Below are 14,986 nucleotides of genomic sequence, written 5' to 3'. Positions count from 1 at the left end.
ACACCCACTAGAGCCTAAATGTCTTGACGCAAGAAAAGGTTAGCTTACAATTCCTTGATGGTCAAATTCAAGTTTAATAAACAAAAAACTAATAATCAGATTGTGTTCATTAATAAAAACCTAATTGCTTAATTTTTGTTTGTAATAAATAGTTTTTAGATATACAAGTCTATATTTAATTAAATATTTTATATAGACTTGAGCTTAAAGAGAGTCAAATAAATAAATTAATACATGAATAAATTACATACATGCACAATGCATCCTCATATTCAAAATAATTAAATATAAAATCAGACTCAAATTGAAACACTATCATTACACTAAGTAATGTCTGGAAGTCTAAATAAGTTGTTTTCCACTGAATGGAAAAAAAGTGTTCTCAGTAGAGGTCATGTAGGGCCTTATGAGCTCCGTTTTAATGTTTTCCAGATTCTGTTTGATTTTTTTTTTGATTTAAGCACATTTTGTCACCAAAAAGTGTCCAATCATGTGGTGTTTGAATAAAATTTCAATTCATTCAATAAGAAATTATTCAAAATATAATCCATTGACTGAAATTAATATATATCAGTGAATTTGTAATGATGCAACACAACATTGCACTATATTTTAAATCCAAGTAAGTGCTTCAATACACAGCTCACTGAGAGTTTGCATGAAGAAGTGAAACAGATATGTGAGCGCTGTGGCCTGAAGTAATCCTTCACATAACAAATAATAATCACAAAATAACATTGGTAAAGCGAGTCTTACAGTTTGGATATTGCTCTGCTCTAAATTTATCTGTTAGTATTGAATTCCTCAGTTTTTTGGATGACTTAGCCGTGTCAGAGGGCCTCATCGACATGACTGTGTGTGTGTGTTGTAACGGGTTTGTTACTTCATAGAAAATAGTTGGAAATAGCTCAGTCAAACCACACAAAACAATAAATACAATAAATATAAATAAATAAATAATAAATAGCAAGTAGCAATGAAAAACACATAATCAAAAACCAGTACAACTCAGTTCAGTGTTCAATAGATGATTAAATCAAGCAAGCAAAGCGACATCGGTGTGTGTGTGTAACTTGTCCCACAGTCTCAGAGTTCAATCCTCTCAGTAAAGGGTCCGTTTTGTTTTCCCCACAAGCCCTAATCAGTTCAGTTCAATCCAGTTTCACAAACATAAAAGAAAAACAACTCAAAAGTCTGCTCCGGGTTTTCACCGCAGATCCCCTCACAAAACAAAACAAACCAAAGACACTAGCAAAGCAACACTGTTACATATGTCAGAACATTGTGTTTAACTATATATCTTTAAACGTTACAGTTACGGCTGAAAATGACAACAGAAAAAAACAAGTTTGCCAAGTTCACATATCTCAGCAATTCAAATCAACCACCAGTCGTCTACCCAGGAGTGACTGTTGTTGTTAGCGTGATGTCACGGTCTGTAGTTCTACTGAATGGCGGAGTAATATTTTTAGTGATGAGGCTGTTTTCATTTGAGCACAGCTAGGTGTTGCTGTTATGCTGATTTGAGCATGTTCTAAATGTCTAGTTGACCAATCAGATTGCTTGGTTGGAACTACGTTTTGTGTAAGTGTATTTTAAAAACATGGTAGAGAATACAGAAAGAAAGGAAAAGAAAGAAAGAAACAATGAAGGAAGGAGGAAAAGAAAGAAAGAAAGAAAGAGGTTTTCTTAAGAACAGTAATTTTACATTTAATTGACACAGGCCAATGCAACTGATTTTTTGTACTGTAATAAGAATAAACCCTGAAGAGCAACATTGAACAAACACAGTTACAAACCAGAAACACAACTGCATTTCATAACACACGTTAATTAAAGACATCAATGATTCAGAAAACAAGATATTTGTTTGTTTTCCACAAACTAATCACAAGTCAGAACTGAATCAAATCAGGTCCTCCATAGATGCCAATACAATACTGAAAACACATTTAAAAATAACATACAAATAAAATTAATGTTATATAACATGCTAAGTCATAGAGGGTTACTCATTTTTCTGTTAATTTTGATTGTTTTTATAAGTGATCTTTTTTTCTCTTTCCTAGTCTTTTCCAACTTTCTCTCCAAACTTGGACTGAAGAAATTTTATCCCAACAAGCTCACTCTTCAGTCTCTTCTGGAAATCAACAAAAACAGGATTTATGATGAAACTGTTGAATCACTGGAGAAAATACCATGGAGCTTTCTCAGGAAACTCTTTCAAATCAACGCAGAATGCAGAAACTGCACACAATTATCAAACAATGATGATGAGGAGGACGAAAACAGTGATCCATTTGACTTTGACCTGGTCACTGCAGATGACTCTGCAGACAACAAGGTTAATGCTCTCGACCTCATAGTCGCACTCTTTCTTTGTGCTGACAGCTTCTTGCAACAGGAAATGGCCCTCAAGATGTCAATGTGCCAGTTTTCTGTCCCACTGCTGTTGCCTCATGGTGATAACAGTCAGTGTTCCCTGATGCTGTGGGCTCTGAGAGACATCATCAAAGAGTGGTGTCCACAGGGTTTGTCTGAATCAAGAGGATTTGTTGAAGACAACATTGTCCAAGCAAATATATCATTCTTTACCTTTGTGAGGCTGAAAAACTGTAGTTTGTCCAAGTCACAGGTTTTGAATCATATTCTCAGTCGTGGCCAGCAGAATCACAACATCTTCATACACGGAGATATGGAAGGAGGAACACTTAAAAGAGAAATTGCCAATGGTTTGGTCGAGGTTTGCTGGTACCTTCCCTGTGGCAAAAAAGATGTTGACATATTTCCAGGACCAGTTGCCTTTGCCAATTTGAGAGGAGACATTTGTGAGTCACTCGCACAATTCAATTTTCTTTTTCAAGTGTCAACTGCGACCTTTGTGTTCCTGGACAAAGTTGAAGAAAATGAGCACAAGATTCTGACTTCTCTTCAAGATGTGAAATCCAAACTCTTCTTTGTTGTTAATCGCAAGGACAACTCTAGAGAGGACATGATGTCTGTCCAGACAACACAGAAAGAGTTAGAGCTACCAAAAAGCAGTGTGAAAATCAAAGACCCAAAGGTAAATGTTGCAGAGTTTTCAAAGAAACTTTGTGCAGCCATCAAGACTTCACTGCCAGAAGAAACACCCACAATGAACATTGTCAATATGGTTGAAAAAGCTGTTGAACTTGGTCTATCTGTGGATGAAAACTCAAGTGAAAAACAAAAGAAAGCAGTTGAGGAGATCATGGTTGACATTGAGGGGCGAAGTATACCAGACTACAAGAAACAACAACTTCCTTTGCAGGGAGATAAGTGGAAAAGATTATCGCAGCTAGAGAAGGAGGAGTGTAGATTGAAATCTGGTGACTCAGGCCTTGAAGAGTATAAATGCCAGCTACAGGAAGAAAAACAAAAAATTATGGAGGAACAAAGCAAACAAAAACTGTCGAAAGGAATGGAGAGTTTTATTAAAACTTTATCCACAAGTAACAAAGAAGAAAGAGATTTTTTCCTTAAGTGGATGAAACTCAAGTTTAACACACATTCACGGAGGAAACTGTCTGAGCTACACAACAAATTCAAAGAGCAATGCAAGAAGAAAGATAAAAATCTCACTGCACAGTCACAACAGGCTTTGAAGGAGGGCTCTTTAGGAGTAGAGCATTACATGAGAGAGATGGGACTCATCTATGAGTTCTCAATTTCTGGCTCAAGAAACACTGCTGATGAAATATCTCGTCTCCCTGGTTTGGCAGCTGAAATGCTGTTGGATGGATATCCTTTAGAGCTCTTGGATGGAGATGCTTCCAAGATCCCAGAGAGATGGGTGACAGATGTGCTGACGGAGCTTCACAAGAAGGTTGGAGGGAAGAGCAGACTGTTAGTACTGACTGTGCTGGGTGTTCAAAGTACAGGGAAGTCAACACTCCTCAACACCATGTTTGGTGTGCAGTTTCCTGTCAGCAGCGGCAGATGCACAAGAGGAGCTTATATGCTTTTCCTCAAAGTTGGAGAGGACATGAAACATGAGTTGAATTATGAATATATAGTTCTCATTGACACAGAGGGTCTAAAGTCTCCTGATTTGGCAGAACTAGATGAAAGTTATGAGCATGACAACCAGCTGGCAACCTTTGTGATTGGTTTAAGTGATGTCACCATTATCAACCTCGCCATGGAGAACTCAACAGAGATGAAAGACATCCTGCAAATTGCAGTTCACACCTTTTTGAGAATTAAACATATTGGTAAAAAGCCAGTTTGTCATTTTGTGCATCAAAATGTTGCTGGAATTTCAGCTCATGAAAATATCAGAACAGATAGAAAGCATCTCTTGGACCAGCTCAATGAAATGACACAAATCGCAGCTGAAATGGAAAAGCAGCCCTCTATTACAGCATTCACAGATGTGCTGGACTATGACATGGACAAAAACAACTGGAACATCCCAGGACTCTGGCATGGAACCCCTCCGATGGCACCAGTGAACACAGGTTACAGTGAAGCTGTAGCAGATTTAAAGAGAAATCTTTTGGCAACAGTGAAAACAGACCGAAGCAATGACGTCTCACAGATCCCAGAGTTTCTAGAATGGATAAAAAGTCTCTGGAAAGCAGTGAAATATGAGAACTTCATCTTTAGTTTCAGAAACACTCCTGTGGCTCGTGCCTACGACAACCTTTGCAAAGAGTTCAGTCAATGGGAATGGCAGTTCAGAAAAGAAATCCTCTCCTGGCAAACAGAAGCAGAGATGGAAATCTTAAATTCTGACAATGAATCTGATATTCAAACTTGGAGCATTTTGATTGATTCAAAAAAATCAGAAGTGTCAGAAAAAATATCATCTGAAGAAAGAAAAATGAAGGAGAGACTTGACCAGAATGTAAATCTGATAGAAAAATACAAAACTGACTTTTTCAACAGCATCAGTAGTCTTGCAAAGGAAATAGTTAATTCTGTGAACAATAGATTGGATTATGTCCTTGAGCTGAAAAAAAGTTCAAAAAACGTTCAAGACATTCAGAAGAAATACAGAGGCGGGGTTGAAGACGAGGTCATGAAGCTCCTGAGTGACTGTAAAAATTCCAAACTGTCTGATGAACATCTGAAACATGAGTTTGAAAAGATGTGGACCGATGTGACTAGAAATGTGTCTGGACAAAATGTTTTATTCTTGTCGGATAATGATCTTAATATTCAGCTGCAGAAGTACAAGACTCAGTGCTTGTCAGATTTTCTTGATTTATACAAACAGAGAGATGATTGTCAGCGCAAAGCAAAGCATTTTGTCCAGTTTTGTATCAAACCTGCTGTGGAAGAGTACATCAATAGATCTCTGGGAATAAACATTGTGGATGAAATTTTGACAGGTTGTCATTCAGCAGAGTTCAGTTCCCGCTCCCCTTTCCAGTGCAACATTCAAGAAGAGTTGCTGCAAAAGGACAACTTTGACAGTTTTGTCAAGTACATTCGGAATTATGAAATATATGTTAAAGATTGGATATTTCAGCACATCCAGCAACAAATGTCAAAGAACAAAACTTTGTGCAAACTGAAACAAGAGAATCTGAAGGTGATAGTTGACAAAATCACAGCAGCCTTAGAGCAGGCCACAAAAGGACCAGATGGTGTTCAACTGCCAGACAACAATGTAAGCATCACAGAGCTCATCAGCAACATGCGGAAGTATTTGATTAAAGACATCTCAATTTCAGTGGAGGATGAAAAAACTGCCTTGTTTCAAATCCAAAGCACATGTCATCCATTTATCAACAGCCTCAAAATGTCAATAGGAGACTTGAAAGAACAGCTTCAGGAGGAATTCTCAAAGTCTGAAAACATCACTGAGACTCTGAACAAACTTCCAATCAAACCACAGGATGAACTTTTCAAGCGAGTGTTTGGTTGTGGAAAACAATGTCCATTTTGTAAAGTTCCCTGTGAGGCTGGAGGCAAAGATCACAGGACGCATTATGCAGCTGTTCATTGGCCACAAGGTCTTAGTGGACGCAGTTATGATGGCAGTGATAAGCTGGATGCAACACTGTGTACAACTGATATACAAAGAGAAGGTAGATTTAAAAATGCAGACACTAGAGGAGAGTGGCATCCTTACAAAGACTACACCAAGTACTATCCAGACTGGCACATTCCTCCAGATGCCAACATGGAGGCATCTGACTACTGGAAGTTTGTACTGGTAAAATACAATGACAGATTTGCTCAAGAATATAAGGCCAAGCCAGCTGATGTTCCAAAGGCCTGGAGGAGAATCACAAAGGAACAAGCACTGAAGGAGTTAAAAGATGCCTTCAACATAAAGTGAACAACATACAAATGTCTTTAAACAAAACCACATTTTAAACATGCAAGTTTTTTTCTAACAAAAATGAACACTGGAGAGGAGCAAAAGGACACGAGGACTAAACACATGAGAGCTTGCAGCAGATCAGATCAGTCAAATTCAATCAGTTAAATTCAAAATATATCAATACTGTTTTAATGTATATTGTTTTGTTTTTTATGTAACTGACTGTCAAACAGACTAAAGCAGCTGCTGACAGTGAATACTGTGGCATCTTTTAGTCTGGTGAACATGATGAACAAATGATGAGTTGAACAAGTTGTTGAGAAGTTGAAAAGCTGGAAATAGTTGTTAGACTGTTAAACTTTTTCTATAATATTTCTTTTACTTTTTATTATGTGTTTTTATTTTTTGGAGATTACAGATGTTTTGTTTTCTTCTCTCATGATTAATGACTGATGTTCATGATAATGATAAAGAAAATGATGACGTACAACAAAGATCATGTAAAAAAGAGATGATGTTTTATGGTTTTATCTTTATATTTTGGTTTGTGATCATTACAAATGTTTAGTTTTTTTCTTTTTTCAAGTTTCATTTGCATACATGTAAATACACAATTATGATGCTGACGATGACAATTATAATGTTCTACAAAGACCACATGAAAAAAAGGTCATGATTTATAATATTAGTTTTTTTGTTTTTGTTCTTTTTTTTTCTTCTTTCTTCATATTGATATGTGACTATGTGAATAGTAACCAGTGTGCAAGATAATGATGACGATGATGAAGATGATGAAGATGTCAGCATGGTTCATTCAGTGTTTTCAGTTGGCTCTCTAATGGTTACTACCAGTCAATCAATAACAAATATTGATACAACTGACTTTTGGTGCACAGAAACAATCACTCAGACTTTTAAATATTTACCTTTTTTTCTTCTTTATTTTATTATCTTAAATACAATGTGATGATGATGATGATGAAGGTCTATGTAGTTGAAAGGTCATCTAATGAGATGCTGTTTTGTAACATGTTTTACTGCTTTTTACATTTCTTAGTTTTATTCTTTAACATTACTTGTAAAACACAACATGTTAAAATAAAATAGTTATTAATGTTTTCTTGGAGATTAAAGTGAATAAATTGTCATCAGTTCAAATGTTTGCATGTTGATGCAAATTACTTTTTGATTCATGAACAAATACTGAGACGTCCTTTCATGTGTTGTTAATGTAACTTTTTTCTTTTAGATATTATGTGTTGAACAAGACTAGAAAACAGTTTTGTTATCTTTTAAAAACATTATTTTTTGTATTCTTTTATTTTTGCATTTTACTTTTTAATGAGTACAAAAGTTTTTGTTTTATTCATCTTGTAACACAACTATATACATAATGACATGAGCTACAGATAATGATGCTGTTGATGATGATGATGATGATGATGATGATAAAGAACAAAGCTCATGTGAAACAGATGTTTTCTAACATGTCATGACTATTCTTAAATATTTTTACAGTTTCATTTCTAATAGGAACATGTAAAACATTTAATCTTTTGATGTGTGTTTGATAAAAGTCAGTGAATAAGAGTCTTTATGTTGTTGTAACTGACCTTTTAGCTCATGTTTAAATATTGTCTAAACAAGCCAACTGTGGGAATAATGTGGCATCTTCTGCTCTGTTGATCATGTTCAACTTCTGACACAATGAATTAAACAAGATACAAACAAGTTTTGCTTTGTCAGTGTTTTTTTCTTCATTTTTACAGGTTGACATACAGTATAGTTATGTGTATAATGATAAGTGATGGTGATAATATACTGTATGCACAAAGATCATGTGACAAAATATCTTTTGTAATAATCAAATTAATGCATAAAGCAATATTACCACTTTCAAATTTGATAAGTTCACAAATATTGGGTATAAAGTTTTCTTCTACAAATGTGTGACTTTAGTTTTATGTTTTTAAAGCTGTAATCAAAGCCGCTGCACTACTGACAACAATGGTGTCACTCTTTACCAGCTGTCAGTAGTTCCTTTATTTCCATTGTGCATTGCATTATGGGACAACAGTGTCTATCAACAGCAGTTATTAATTATTAATCAACACTACAGACTCAGAACATGTTTAGATTCACAGAGTGGTTTACAGGTATTTTGAGGATTATTCTCTATTTTTGGTTTTATCTTCACAGTTTTTGAGATATCTGTCTCTGAGTTTTCTGCCACCATCCCAATACAATGGAGGAGCATTAAAAAGTGACATTTAAAAGACTTCAACAGTATCACGTCTTTCTAAAAACAATGTCCCCACTTACTCTGGACAATCCACAGGACACATTCTCAACAATTCTGAGTGGAAAGACTTTTTACTAAACTAATCTGACATCTTTTTACAGTATTTTCTGTGGATTATCCACAGTAACAGTCACACTTTCTAGAAAAACACACTGCTGTTGATTTTAATTTAATGTAACTTTTCAGTGCTGTGAGAACCACAAATGAAACTCCATTGAACTGGTGTGGTGACAGACATCTCAAACACTGGACAAATAAAACCAAAACTATCTCCATGACTACACATATCACAAGAGGTTACTCAGAAAATGTTTTTCCTGCAATTTTGAGTGAACTGGTCCTTTAACAAGTAGAACCACTAGATACCAGTAGATGCTGTTCATTTGGCACTGGAGTAAGTTCTCCATGGAATCTGATGAGGATTAAAGTCTATCTGTTGTATGAATACACAGAGAAACACTGAATCACAGTTCAAAGAGCAAATATTGAGAACAAGAGAGAAGTAGTGAAGTAGTGATAAGTTCAGTCTTCTACCACTTGAGGACACAAGAGTCATGTCCACCTTGTGTGGAGTCTACACTCTATTGCAGCTTTCTAAATGGAAAATTAGTGTCTGAAATCAGAAACTGCACAGTCTTATTCATATATCAATAACTCCTGTCTGTGTTTGATCCAACAAGATGAAAACATGACAAATAATCTGAGGGACAGTTTAACTGACTCCTTCACCTCTCTGCCTGTCAGTCTCTGTCACTTATTGACTAACGTGTTCAATCTCAACCAGGTGTGTAGACAGTAATGTGTCTGAGCAGCACTGACCCACCAACATTATCATATTATGTGATGTAATTATGTGATTTTAATGATTTTGGATTGACTGTTTTTATTTGATTTTATTGTGTCTCAGTGTGATCAAATGTGTTTTATTATGATTATGTTGAGGTCTTATTGGGTATCTATTGTTTTTATTGTGGATCCTTTGGTGCTTTTATGTCTGGAGCACTGGACCAAATGGATTTCTCTGTGTGGGATAATAAAGTTGATCTGAATCCGAATCACTCACCGACCCTCACAGCCAAGTCTGATCAAAATACATTTTGTAACACTAAACATAAAATACACATATAAAGAAATAAATGACTATAAACTTGATTTATTGTTGACTTGATGTGTGTGTTGAATTTGTCGTCTGATTAAAACAGAACTGTTGAAATAAGTTGTAGGAAGTCTCTGGAATGTAATTAGTTCCTCTGGTTCTGACACGCAGACCTTCCTGAGCTGCCTTCAGCCAGCTCTCTGGCTTTTCAGGTGATGTAACATTAACGCTACAACAATGACTAAACAACATTTTTAATGTGTTATTTGAAAAAAAAGTTGAGGAAGAAGAAACTCCATCACCTCCATCATGGACTGTTGGATGAGATGAAAGAAGACATTTGTGGGCGTCAACTTGGACTTTTTTCAACATTTTTCACCATTTTCTAACATTTTATGGACAAAACAACTAAATGATTAATGAAGAAAATAATCAACAGATTAATCAATAATGAAACAATGCATTAGTTGCAGCCCTAAAATAAACAAATATTTACCAATTAACTATTTGCAACAGGCTGTAAGTACAAGCAACTTGTGTGCTTAAAAAATCAACATATATATAAAATTTCAATAGTATATAATTTAATTCTGCATGTCAGAGTCTCTCCAGTCAGTCCTGTCTCATCACATTGTTTTATACAGTGTCTATAACAGTGCTGCATGTTGCATATATTGTGCTGTATTGCACATGCAGTCATTATGCCTCCATATCTCCAATGAAAACATGGAATCTTCTCTTTGACTTTTTAACTATACATCCTGTTAACTTGTTCACTCTTTCAGGTGAGAAAAATACTGCTGTCTACAATTTACACACCTGCTAAAACTAATGCAGATAATTCAACAGTCCTGCAATAAATCCACCTTTATGACTGTTATAATGTTGAGTTTTTGTGTTTCAAATATTGTTTTCTTCTCCATTTAGAACAATGAGGTAGACAAAAATGTAGAAACTCCTCTAAAGACAATACAAGTCAACATCAGCACTAATGCAGTCTCAACAGGACCATAAAGACGAATCATCACCTCTCTAAACAGTTTCAACAAAAACTCAACATTATAACCTTCATCAGAGGAGCAATTACTTTTTTATTTTACCCAGGTGGACGTAATAAACTGGCAACTGATATTTTTAGTAGCACCACCATAAATGAGTCCATGCAGTGGGACGCATGCAACACAGACAGAGAAATAAATGCTGCAGTTCTGCTCAATGAACAGGAGTCATGAGGGAAACTTCATCCTTATGTTGTAGAAATAAAAACAGTTTTGTGACCGTCACAATCATCATCATCATCATCATCATCATCATCATCATCATCATCATCATCATCATCATCATCAGGCTTAAAGAGATTTTCAAAACACCAGCAGTAAATATGAATTCCACACATGAAACAAAAGTAATGTTTAACATACTGCTTTACATTTAAATTCAAAAGCCACTGTATAAATTAGCCAAAAGACAATAAAATAAAACATAATTAAGTGTTTATGTGTCTATTATTTGTTCTTTTTTGTTTGCAGTGTAACAGTAAATATTCAGAATCCTTTATTTTAACTAACTAACTCCAACTGATTAGAGTTTGAATGTGAACAAAGTTAACAGTTAAAACTGAGAGGTGGAGACTTTGATGTAAAGTTCATTTCATTGCTGCACATTTTGCATGTCAGACGCTGCCATCCAGTGGTTCCACTGCAGAACAACATTCATGTTAAGCACAGTGAAATCTGCTGCTGGGGAGCAGGAAGGCCGTCATCTCTCCTCCCTTCTTTCTGTCTTTGTATGTTTTTTGCATCAGAGTTTGTAGAGTTGTTCATCATCAGCACCAACACATATACTCTCTCTCTCTTCAGCTCTCTCTCTCTCTTTCTCATGAGATTTAGGATTTGAGGAAGAGAGGTCGACTGTTGTTCCTTAGAAGATTTTCCCACCTTACATTCACACACTCACAACACAGTTGTTTTTTCTACTTTTTTATAAATCAAACACCAGGTAACCAACCTAATGTGTCTCTTTACATGTGATGTCATACTGATTATAGTCAAGTTTTGTCTGTATATTCTCACATTGAATGAAGTGACACAACAGATTTCTCTTTATTAGGAACAAGACTGAAAATATTGTTCAGAAGACTTTCATCTGAAATCTGCAGTCAGTTTCTGTACTTGTGTTCAATGTTTTGCAAAATTTGTGTGTTATTAAAAAAATGAAGACAATGCATTTCTTCATTATTGCTTTGACAGTTTTGGATCACAGTTGGCAGAAATGCCTCAAATCTCTAAAATCTCTAAAAACTCTACACATGTCTTTCAAAAATAAGCAACTGAAAAAAGCTTTTTGTAAAAACAAAACAAGACTTTAAAGTTGCTTTTGACTTCCTGTTATGTGTTCCAGCCTCAGGGTCAGAGTGAAGAGTTATACTATATTACATATAGCTAAAACATTTTAAAGATTTATATGATACTGTTGGTTATTTATCAGAGGGAGAGGGGTGGCTGAGGTGTGACTTTGTTTCTTTTTTTTATCTTTACCCTCCCCAGAGCTACAAATACTCTCATCAGCCACTTTATTAGGAACACCTGTGAAATCTAATGCAAACTAATACAACAGCTCTGCTATAAATTCTACATTTATGAAGCTTTTACATTTTCAGTTGTTGTTGACATTGTCAGAAAGGTGATAATTCTACTTTATGTTTATTATTGAGGTCGTAGTGGATGGTTGTGTACTGGAGTGCATTATATTGAATGGTGTTCCTAATATTTTGTCCACTCATTAACGTACATGAGCTGTAATGTTAAATATATTTGCTGATATAAATGTATGTTACAATTTATTTCTGACATGTGTCTACCAATAGGCCTAAATATTTCTATATGATTAAATAATGATTATTGTTATTATTTTTACACTGTTAACTGTCAAAAACAGCTATTGCCACGTTAACATACACTCCTTGGCAACTTTTATTTGGTCCATCTGTGCAATTTAATTCAGTCCAACGCAACACATCTGCCATAAATTCTACATTTAGGAAGATAATACTGTTCAGTTGTAGGTGAGACTGTCAGAAGTGATAATTCAACTAGATCTCTATGTTTATTACTGAGGTCATAGTGGTGATGTTGAACTGGACAGCATTATATTGAAATGTGTTTCTAATATTCTTCTTCCTCTCTGTGGAGTAAAACATTAGAAGCTTCTCTAAATATAAAGCAGTCCACTACAATCTCAAGAATAAATATATAGTTTAATTAACAATCTCTGACAGTGTCAATCACAACTGAACATTATCTTTGTAAAGGTTGAATTTATTGCAGAGCTTTTGTACTTGTATTGCATTGAATTTTACAGGTGAACCTAGTAAAGTGGCCTCTGAGTGTATATGAAAGTAACTAAAACAAAGCTATATTTTAAACAACATATAAGAAACTCACCCTATAGCCTGTAGACTGAGTGAATTACCATTTTATTTAACTACAGTGAAAGAGTTCAGTTTGTGTGCCTTGTGAAACAATAAACTAATATTACAAATTAAAAAAACAAACAAAAAAAAACACCATCAGGGCATAACATAAATAAAATGATTCATCCACTAATGAACTAATATTCCAGCTGTGCTGTGTTTGCTGATGTAAATGTGGAGGATATTTTTGGTCAAAATGAAAATTAAAAGTCCAAATAAAAAATTAAAAGAAATCAAATTAAAAAGATTATTATTTTATTACACTATTAGGAATAATCAAGCCATAATTAAAATTATAAAGAAAAAGGAAATTGAAAAATCAAATTTAAAATGTAAAATGATCATTTGAAAATGTGACGTGATGATGAAAATAGTGAAATTTAAAATGCAAAAGCTTACGATAGCCACGATATGTTTCTCCGGACTGAACCTGGTCCAGGTTGGCAGTGTAGCCCAGGATACTGTGGTTATCTACACTCGTTAACAGTGAATCATCTTTGTGACATTGGTAACTCTAGCTAACCTAAAGATAGATAGGTAGCTCACTAGGCTTGCTTCATGGTACAGGCCCCTTGTGTGACTCATTACACTGTTGGTTAAAAAAAACATAAAACCAGACAAACCTGCTTGTTCTAAAAAATGTCCAATGCTCAAACGCTTTTAAAATGCTTTTCAACAACCTGTGATAAATATTTTATATCAATGTATCCAGCTGTATATTCAATTCAAGGGCTTCGGATATGCTGGAGTTGACCAGGGGTGGATTTAGTGATTTGGGGGCCCTGGGCAAACTCAGTCATGGATCTAATTGAGAATGTGGTAGAAGAAGTAGTCGACTCAAAACTTTAATAAACTTTAATATTAATGCCACACTAAACATAGTCTGTTAAAAGTAAAGTAATGTCTTGCATTCAACAATGTACTTACGCAAAAGTGCAGAAGTATTATTAGCACAATGAACTTACATTTACTTAACGTCTGTTCAAGGTGAAGCTCATGTTAACTTCTATATATACCGATGGATAGTTTAATCTATATAAAAGCGTCATACTTTATTTGCTGATCATATATTTGTGTATAAAATCTTAATCTGTAAAGTGACCAGTAACAAACAAAGTGAGTAATTTCAGGGTATAATGAGTAAGAATAATAACATGATTTTATATGTTTCATATCTAAACATCATGATAAATCTATAGCAGTCTGGGCCTGGCAGTGGTCTACCTTTCATAATGGTAAATTCTGCCCCTGCAAACCACATACAAAGGTATGTCAGGATAAATACAGTAAGGGAAAGAATATGTGCTCATAGAGTATTCAATAGAGATGCTGCTTGTAAAACTCAGAATGTTAACACATCTCCATCCCTTTGTGCATTTGTGGGACAGTCGTGTGTTGTTTTCCATTAAGACCCAGTGAAATTAAAAATACATTTTCCCAGTTTTAATCCTGTGTCCCTGTGTTAATGTTAATTTATCTCTTGTTACATGCCAAATATGTGTCATATAATCAGTATCAGCGTATTTTTACATCAAAATCCAAGTCTTTTCTCTTCCTGTAAAGTAGTTTCAAATGTTTGCTCGTCCTGCACTCAAAGACGTTTACAAAAATTCACCCAATCAAATGTGAAGAGGGGCTAATCACACCGGACATATAAAACCACGCTTCACTGTTTGTGGGTCTAATAGCTAACAGAACAATATGGAGAGAGATAGGAAGAGATGTATGTAAGTTGGATATCAGTGGGCAAAAACTTTGTTTTCATTTCCAAAACAATGTGGCTGAGGTCTAATTCATTCATCTCTCCCTCGTCCTCCT

General features: G+C 35.0%; 1 protein-coding gene across 1 annotated transcript in view; it reads left to right on the top strand.

Moving 5' to 3' along the window:
- Window positions 1-14,986, top strand: part of LOC122986658 (interferon-induced very large GTPase 1-like) — a 75,482-nt gene that overhangs the window by 36,614 nt on the left and 23,882 nt on the right. The window lies entirely within an intron of this gene.

This window comes from Thunnus albacares, chromosome 1, assembly GCF_914725855.1.
Source record: "Thunnus albacares chromosome 1, fThuAlb1.1, whole genome shotgun sequence".
In the NCBI taxonomy this organism is placed as follows: Eukaryota; Metazoa; Chordata; class Actinopteri; order Scombriformes; family Scombridae; genus Thunnus; species Thunnus albacares.
Note: the sequence above shows the minus strand (reverse complement) of the source record. Positions and strands in the feature narration are given on the sequence as shown.